Source organism: Belonocnema kinseyi, chromosome 5 (genome assembly GCF_010883055.1).
Source record: "Belonocnema kinseyi isolate 2016_QV_RU_SX_M_011 chromosome 5, B_treatae_v1, whole genome shotgun sequence".
In the NCBI taxonomy this organism is placed as follows: domain Eukaryota; kingdom Metazoa; phylum Arthropoda; class Insecta; order Hymenoptera; family Cynipidae; genus Belonocnema; species Belonocnema kinseyi.
Genome location: NC_046661.1, coordinates 94,987,500 through 94,995,570, shown reverse-complemented (window position 1 = coordinate 94,995,570; position 8,071 = coordinate 94,987,500).

Genomic DNA, 8,071 nt, shown 5'->3' with positions numbered 1-8,071 from the left:
TTCTGGTGGATTTTATTGCGTGGTGAAAAATATTTTGAAAATTCTTTTTCTCATACGGAGACAAGGGTAAACTAAATACGCAACGGAAATGAGGAAGAAAGTTTGATGTTACACACATAAATAAATGCACTTTTCCTGCTTACTTACTTAAAACGTTTGCGATCATAGCTGATGCGCCATTTATATTTTTATTGTTTATTAGCGACTTCCAATTTCCGGTTGCTGTAAATTCTCAATCTTGATTCGCGGTTGTTTCGTTTTTTCGGCTCTCTTCTTCATCCCGGACCCATGCTTATTTTTGAGACTGGAAAGTTATGATCCGTATTGCATTCAAAACCTCTCATGACCCTTGTATCTTTCACTCTATTAGCTATCTTAGCTTTTATAGTCTTTCATCTGCTACAACAATTTAATTATGCTGTGGCTATTTACTTTTTCACCAGGTGTGCATGTGGATTATTTGTCGTCGAAACGAAGTTTAAAAAAATAAATAATCCCTTTTCTGAGCATAAGCCAACTAATCTATCTTCTTCCTCATAATTTGTTCTTGGATCCCCAAATTTACCTAGCAGGCTTTCTGAAACCTGATCTTGGATACCTACTCATATATTCACATCTCCTAACAGAATTATTATTTCGCCATAAATGCAACTACTTATTGTATTATTTTACGTGTCCAGAAGACGTCTGTTGCTTCTTTCGGATCATTATCAACTGGGGTGTAGCACGCTGATAAATAATCGTCTGATTCCTACTTTCATACTAACCCACAACAATCTTGGAGATACAAAATCATGATCTCCGAGATGCCATTTCGCTCTTTCATTCATAATCAAACGAATTTTCTTTAATTTCCTCGTTTTTCTTTATCTACGCCGAACTTGCACATATCTATTAAAAATATCTATATGTGAGTAAACGAAAGTGGTAGAAATACTAATTTAATGTCCATAAATTCATGAATTTCTATTTCTTTTTACAGATTTAGGCTCTCAAGCCGAACAGGAAAGAAGAACGGAAATACCACTAGGGGTTTCTGAATTTTCCATTAAAAACAGTACCGGCAGACCTTCCGTACCAGCCTTTAGAAAAAAATACCCTGAACGTGGTTACCAACTTCCTCTTGTTAGAGAAAAGATTGACCTTAATGTTTCCGCAGATCAGAACGAGGATGTTCAGCCAACGGATAAACAGGTTCAAAGGATTGAGCGGGCTCGACTAAAACGAGCTCAACGCATATCTGAACGGACTGAAAGGGCTCAAAAGTGGAAAGCTGACAGAGAAGCTGAACGAGATAAACAGTTGAAAGTTGATTTAGCTATACGAGAAGCTGAACGGACTGAAAGAAACTTGCAGGATCAAGCTGCGCTATCTCATCGTCAGACTGGAACATCTTCCTGTGATGTTAACCAAGAATATAACCTTTTAAACCAAATTCTCAAAAAGAACTAATGTCTATCTATCATAGTCTGTGATGCTGGAACTTCTGAATCTTGACGTAATTAAAAAATTAGTGGTTCCAGTAAAGAAATTATATTAAAGAGACATCAAAAAATGTTAAATCGTTGGCATTATTTCTGTTAAAAGATTCACTTGTAATGAAACCTTTTATCATTTGAAACATATATAAATTCTATTGAAAATAAAAACTATTATCGCAATAGTTTTTAAGAAGAGTCTATAATGTTTAAGCTGAATCGGCTAATTCTCAAGCTGAACAGTATAATCCTCAAACTCGCACACTTTAATCTTAGAGTGATCAAACTTATTCGGTTTTGCGCAAAATGTGATCAGGATATGTTTCAAATTTTATAAACTTTAAATTCTGAAAATCAAGCAATTTAGACATTTTTAAATTTCATGCATTCAAAATCCCCTGCGTTAATTTCTAAATATATTATAACTTGTCTAAGAAATATTCATGCTCCTCGAATTAAGTCATGGCACATCATTTAGTTTGTTTAGAAATTCTTTGGTGCCTCCTCTTATTATATGTTATACAAAAATACATTCAAGACATTTTTACATGTGTCGTTTTTCCAAAAATATAATTTGTTTATATTAATTATTGATTTTTACGAATTAAACGAAAACTGCGTATTGTATAAAAAATATTTGACAACAAATTTGTACACCTTTTTGGATAGATAATTTTTGTATGATCACCTTTTTTTGTATCTTGCATAGTTTTACCGCAAAATGGATATTTTTATTTTGTATTTTTTTTTGCCAAAATTTTAAGTTTTGATTTTTTAGAAAAATTCAAATAGTTCTTATGATAATCTTGTAAACCTTTCGAAAAGCAATGTCCTTCTTGTTTTTTTTTAATATCGTGCGTTTTTTGACTAAAAATTTACATTTTCGTTTGTATTTTTGAATTTTGAAAGTTCCATAACTCCGATATTTTTTATTCTACTGAATAGAATCTTGAATGATGAACAGTTCGACATTCCGAGTACTATAAATGGCCCTACATGGAGTTTTTGAATCTTGAAAAAAATTGTTTCAACATTTTTTCAAATACCTTAACTTTTTGGATTTTCATCGAAAATAGTTGGCTAAAGAAATTGTTCTTTTCTTTTAGGTCTTAAAAAAGCTTGAGGGGGCCTCGAAACGTAGAAATTTGAGAAAAGTTGACTGATTCAAATTATACATAAGACAAATAATTTCTCATTGGGATGAGTATATTTAAAAAAATTTCTTTGATTTCGTTTTTCGGTAATGCCAATTCCATTTTATATTGGTTTTCGATGGCAATAATTAAGAAATCTACCGTGATTTTGGTTTTTTGAAAATGTCGCTTTTCTTACTTGAATCATTCAGGGATTTTAAAACAACCCCTAAAATAATTTAAATCACTTTTTTCGCTTGGTAATTTGTCACATGTTCATTTTGAATTTATTTCCGACGACAGTACAATAATAGAAAAATCTTCCGTATTTTTTTATTTTTGGGAAATGTCAGCGCCATTGCTTCAATCTCTAAGGATGTTAAAAAAACCTTGGAAATAAATTTTAACACTTTCACTGAAAGCATATAATTTCCGACACCATTATTATAATAAAAAATCTGCCCGTTTCGCGGGCACATTTTCATTGCGCGCTGCGCGCGCGGCTGGCTTCGCTCGCATGTTTGAGCGCGCCTAACGCGCGCGACGTTTGAATCTCGCGCTCGATAATAGGTTACCTCGCGCTTCGCGCTCGGATATTTATTCTTTGCATTTGGAATGCTTGAAAAAAACTTTATCAAAAAGATCTCTTTTAGATGCGCGCTCGATTTCCGATAGACATTTGTAAACAGGTTTTGTTGGATTTTTTTTTCTCGTAACTTTCGTCGTTTTTCCACACAATTTTTTAAATTTTATTTTTTTTCAACGTTATTTTTCACGAATAAAACAAAAAGTACATTTCCTATCAAGAAGTGATTCTTAACGAAGTTGTAGATCTTTTTTGGGAAAACCATTTTTGTTAATTCATCTTTTTTCGTATCCTACATAGTTTGTCCACAAAATGGAATTTTTTATATCCCATTATTTTTTGTGCAATCGAAATTTGAATTTTCAATTTTTGAAGAAAATCCAAAAATTGGTTATAGTTATCTTGTGGGGCTTTTAAAAAGAAATGTTTTTCTTTTCTTGAATTTTTTTCATATCATGCATTTTTCGGCTTCAAATTTTGATTTTCGGTTGTTTAAAAATTTTTTGAAAACGCTATAACTCTGAGAATTTTCTTCTTATCAAAAAGGTTAGGTTTAGGTTTAGGTTTAGGTTTAGGTTTAGGTTTTTGAATTTTTATCAAAAATGGCTGAATAATTAACTCGATCTTTCTTTTTTGACCTTCAAACTATGTATGCAGACAATTAGCCTCACTACAACCATTACAACAACAACGACGACGACGACGACGCCGGACAGACAGACAGACACTGGCGTAAAAGCTTGTTTTTTTGACTCAGGGGGCCTCAAAAAGTCGACCTTTGATGAAATAAGCAAAAGCAATTTTTCGCATAAGATTAATACCTTCTCCTTATGGATGAGAATTTAATAATGAATATTTTTGGCCAGTTTTCCAGATAGTAAAAATTATCTACTGAAAGCCATTATTTATTGTAGGGTGATTATTAAACATATTTCAGCGAAAGTGTCACTGAGGCTAGGAAAATAATTCTGAACTCGTCGACTGCGTCGCGCTGACGTGAGCAAATTTCAATAAAACATGTAGAATCAACGTCATAAAACACAGAAAAATATGTACTGACTGACATAATTTCTCGGAAATAAATCACATTATTGTAGACGAATTAGAACTTACTTAATACAATTTAGCAAAAGCGCAAAATGTAACTGAAGTATGGGAATTCCCATTTCTTACGTTATAGATTGCGCAATCATGCGGTATGTAATGTAAAAACGTGCAATGTACAATATCACGATTTTGCGCTATTATAATGCGATAATTACGATATATAGCGCAAGAATTACGATATATATTGTAATTTGTGCGATATAGTTTTATCAGTGTTGTTTAAATTGGTTTTAATTCCGGGATCAAATTGTTTAACTAGCTTTTACAATATCTTGCAACAAACTCTTTTGTCAATAAGTATTTCAATGCTGCTTTTTGCAAATAATTCTATGTTTCGTTATTAAAAGTCGGCTGAATGCCATTAGAATGTCGCATACATAGTGTAAATTTTTAATATAAGCACTTTTCTATATGCTTTATATGAGCACTTTTTTGAGTCAACAATATATAATACATCTTTTGAAGAGAGGAAAAGACAAAGTTATGAAGGACACAGAATCTCAAAATTAATCAAAAATTAAACAGATCGTTCTATAAAAGTTAGCAGTCTCCTCAGAAATTATCATTAATATTCTTAATGAAAAACAAAGAGTTTTAATAGAATCAGTTATTCTTGAGGTAAAATGTGGGCCATAGTGCTCTCTTGTCTAATCTTCCTAAACGCTTTAGGTAAGTAAAAAATTTTTTTTATAAAATTGTGGCTTCCACACTCGATAATATCCAATACAGTACAATAAAATACTGAAAAATGTTATACTTTAAAGTCAGGAACGGCCTATCTTTCTTTAAATACAGGACGGCCACATGTTTTCAAAATTCCCTGACTTTTCACAGATTTCTCCATTATTATTGTTTCCCGGGTCATTCATATATAAAGAAGAAAATTATAATCTCGTAACATTCTTGATCTAGAATTTTTTAAAGATGGAAAACAAAAAATTGAAATTTTCACTTTAAAAAAATTCGGTACAATTTATAAGAAACCCAGGGGAACTTTCTTGTATTCAGGATAAATGTATACGACTATGAAACAATTCGAGTTAAATTTTAAAGAATTCAAGTAAGTTTGAACAAATTAAAAAATTATCTTGATTTCAGTAAAATTGGAGTTAATATAGATATATTTAAGGGAAATTCGATAAAGATCATAATAGTTCAAGTTTATTGTAAACAATTCAAGTAAATCGAGCAAAAATTATGTAAATTAAAAACAATTTATCATTCTTTCAAAAGCTTATATTCTTAGCCCTATGTCAATTTATGGGCAAACCAAAATTATAGAAGTCTCTGCCCGGGGCTGGACAACTCTAAAAAATTCGAAATAATCCAATGCATTGTGTACAATCAAGTAAATGTAGAAGATCCAAATAATTTGAAAGAATCCAGGATACGTGATTAAGAATTCAGAGTAAATACCAAATGATTTACTTGAATTGTAAAAATATTTTAAAGACTCTGCAAACCTTTGACACCACAAGAAATCTCTCAATTCTTGGGAATGAATTCTTTGTAATATAGTAAAATATTTGTTTGAGTCTGTGAAATTCTATGAAAACTGAGAATATTTACTAAAATCCTTCAAATTTTATTAAATTATCTCAAAAGCTTTTAAGAATTCCTTAAAATCATAAAATTGTTTGGAAATGTATTGAAATTTTTCTAATCTTCTATTTGTGCCTGAAAAGGTTTTAAAATATCCTAAAATATTTCGAATCTTTTTAAAACCCTTGAAATTTTATAAAGCCCCTGGAAATTCCTTGGATTTTTCAAAAATATCCTAAAATATTTAAAATGCTTTGAAATCTCATGAAAATTGGTATGGCTTTTTTGTAAATCTATTTGAATCTATAAAAAAATCCTAGTATCATTCAAGTTCTTTGAAATCTTTTGAAAATTCTTTGGAAATTTATCAAATATCCTAAAATCTTTTAAGTCCTTTGAAATCCTTTCAAATCCTCTACAATTCCTTCAATTTATTGAAATACATTAAAAATTCCATAGAATCATTTCAAATCTTTTGGAATACTTTTAAATGATTGAAATATATTTAAAATGTCTTAGAACACTTTTAAAGAAGCCTATAATAGTTCAAATCCTTTAAAACTTTTTTAATGCTCTTAAGACTTTTAGAAGAACTAAAAAATTTCAAAAATACCCTCAAACCTTAGTGATCACTTAGAAGTCCTTAACGTTATTAAAATAAATAAATTCCTCTGAAGCTTTGAAAATATTATAGAATATTTTTGATTCTTTTAAATCTTTTGAACACCCTAGAAACTTTTGAAAGGTCTTAAATATTCTTTTGAATTTGTAAAAATCACTGAAATCTTTCAAATTCTTTAAAATCCCTCAAAGTGATTGAAATTCATTAAAAATACTTTGGAATACTTTTAAATACGCTACAATATTTCAGATCCTTTGAAATCTGTTGAAACTCTTTAAAACTAAAAATATCATTTAAATTCCTTAGGAGCTTAAAAAATCTTAAAATCTTTTTAAAATCTTAAAGATTATTTGAAATCTTTGAAATTGATTGACATCTTTTAACAATGTCTTTGAATCTTTTGATACCCTATAATATTTCAAATCCTATGAAATCTGTTAAAATCGTTTAAAAATGGTTGAAATCTAATAAAATTCCTTGGTATATTTAAAAATACCCTAAAACTATCCAAAAATATCTAAAATGCTTTAAAATCTTTTAAAATATCTAAAAACATTTACAAGCTCTTGAAAATTCAGTTTAAAAAAACTAAAATCTTTTAACTCATTTGAACTTCCTTTAAGTTATTAAAATATATTAAAGCTGCTTTGGAATCTTTTCAAATTCCATAGAATATTTAAAATCCTTTGAAATCTTATAAAACTCCTGAAAGTTTGTAAAAAAATCTTGAAAATTCCTTGAAATTTATCAAAATACTCTCAAACTTGTGCATTTTCATGAATTTCGTTAACACTATTGAACTCTATTAACAATGTCCTGAAATCTTTCAAAATACCCTACGAGTTTCAAAATGCCTTAAATTCTTTAAAAATTTCTTAAAAATGAGAAAAATTTCTTAAAAATGTAATGGAAGTGATTAGAACAAATGGAAATGACTGTTTAGCAGCACTGATTATTTTCGATAATACGAGGGTGAATCAAATATTAACCGGAATTCTTTTTTAATATTTATTTATTTATTTATAAAACAATACAAAAATACTATTGATTATTTTTCTACATAGTCTCCTTCACGCTCTACACATTTTTTCCAGCGGTTTGGAAGCTTGATAATTCCTTGTTCGTAGAAACTTTGAGGTCGAGTCATCAACCAATTGCGCACGAATTCCTAAACATCTTGATCGTTGTCAAATCGCAATCCTCCAAGTGCATCTTTCATGGGCGCAAACAAATTTTTGTTTCGTTTCACCCGCCGTATGTGGCCTGGCATTGTCATGAAGAAGGATGACGTTTCTGATGGGGTTACCGCGTCTTTTGCTTCTGTAAACGGTTTTTGCTTACTCCTACAGCTGACAGTAGTAGGCAGCGTTAACCGTACGTCGATCAAGTAGGAAATCAATGAGCAACACTCCTCTGTAGTCGAAAAAGACGGTCGAGAGGACCTTACCGGCTGAGAGACGGGTTTTGGCTTTCACAGGATCGGCTTCGTCTTTCCTTCGCTATTCTTTACTCGCCATCTTGGACTCGGGAGTGTAATGATGCACCCATGTTTCATCACATGTCACGATATGCTTCAAAAAAGTCTCTCCCTCCCGCTGAAATC